This window comes from Sinocyclocheilus anshuiensis, unplaced genomic scaffold (assembly GCF_001515605.1).
Source record: "Sinocyclocheilus anshuiensis isolate Anshui unplaced genomic scaffold, SAMN03320099.WGS_v1.1 scaffold423, whole genome shotgun sequence".
NCBI lineage: Eukaryota > Metazoa > Chordata > Actinopteri > Cypriniformes > Cyprinidae > Sinocyclocheilus > Sinocyclocheilus anshuiensis.
Window position 1 is genome coordinate 1,226,346 of NW_015549610.1, and position 1,620 is coordinate 1,227,965.

At 34.7% G+C, this 1,620-nt stretch overlaps 1 protein-coding gene across 5 annotated transcripts in view; it reads left to right on the forward strand.

Annotated features, from left to right (window-relative positions):
- LOC107659207 (GDP-mannose 4,6 dehydratase) overlaps window positions 1-1,620 on the forward strand; it is a 74,856-nt gene that overhangs the window by 72,768 nt on the left and 468 nt on the right. The gene's annotated exons all lie outside the window — the stretch shown is intronic.

Below are 1,620 nucleotides of genomic sequence, written 5' to 3' on the forward strand. Positions count from 1 at the left end.
TGAGCAAAGGGTCTGAATACTTAGGACCATGTGATATTTCAGTTTTTCTTTTTTAATAAATCTGCAAAAATGTCAACGATTCTGTGTTTTTCTGTCAATATGGGGTGCTGTGTGTACATTAATGAGGAAAAAAAATTAACTTAAATGATTTTAGCAAATGGCTGCAATATAACAAAGAGTGAAAAATTGAAGGGGGTCTGAATACTTTCCGTACCCACTGTATACAGTACCATTCAAAAATGTTGGTGTCAGTAAAAATGTTTTCGTAAAGACGTTTCTTAGACTCACCAGAGCTACATTTATTTGACTAAGTGTACAGTACAGTACAGTTAAAACCGTAATATTGTGAAAAATTATTACAATTTAAAATATTGTTTTTCTTTTTGAATATATTTTAAAATGTAATATTTTTTTATGATGGCAAAGCTGAATTTTCAGCATCATTACTCCAGTCTTCAGTGTCACATGATCCTTCAGAAATCATTATAATATGATCATTTGGTACTTAAGAAACGTTGCTTATTATCATTGTTGGAACTGAAATGTTTTGCTGCCAAATATAAATATACGGAGATTTCAGGATTCTTTGATAAAAAGAAAGTTTAAAAAGAAAACTGCATTTATTTGAAACAGATAAAAGTCTTTATCACTTTTGATCAATGTAATGCATCCTTACTATAATCTTACAGACAAATATCCAGGGGTTTGTTCCTCAAAGGAAGTTTGACCCCTCCTTTTGTCGATCTGGTCATATTGCTCTTGTGGATTTGACCTCTGACTCTGCTGTCCGGCAACAGTGCTCTGTCTGTGTGTGCCTGTTTTTCCTGATGCATGTCTCAGAGCTAGTAAAACTCACTGAAACATGCATGCATATAGTAATTTTAGAGTCTCACATGTCGTGTAGCCATGCTGTAAGTTAACAAATGTTGCTTGATGTTTGTGAAAGTCTGTCTTTTCAATAGTCCTGAATTCCTTTACGTTAAGTGCTCAGTCACACAATAAAAATGCACCCAGATGATGACTATCACTTTAATTTATTGTTTATTTCCATTTTATTTACCATACATGCAGGTGCGGCTTCTGTTTTAAACCCTGATGCATGTAGATATCTTCCTTAAACAAGCATAAACAACCAGTGTTTGAAACTAAAATCTGCTTGTGAACTTCCACTGTGCCTTTGATTTGTCTTGACTTTACCGTAGTTGTTTGCATGTGAAGACTTGGATGGGTGACAAAAGCAGCTGATGTTAATTTAGCTTTCAGAAAAGTGAAGACTAATTATGATTAATATGCTGCATTAATACGTATCTTGATTATGATGGTTGCATGCTGTTTCGTATGTTGATAAATTAATGCTATTTCGCTAATTAGTCTTTAAAATATGGTTATGTCATTTAAATGATTTAATTGGAGCTAAAATGGAACCACGAGTTAGTGACTGTAACTTCTCAGGGTTCAACATAAAAATATGGGCTTTTGGAACAAGAGCTCTCATTTGTCAAAGGCAGAGAAGTGCCATTGTGAGTGTGTGTATGTGTGTGCGTGTGAGTGTGTTCTGGCTCCTTGTGTAATCAGATCAGCAGCAAGGACACCCTCAAACTCGTTACTGCCACCCTGAGA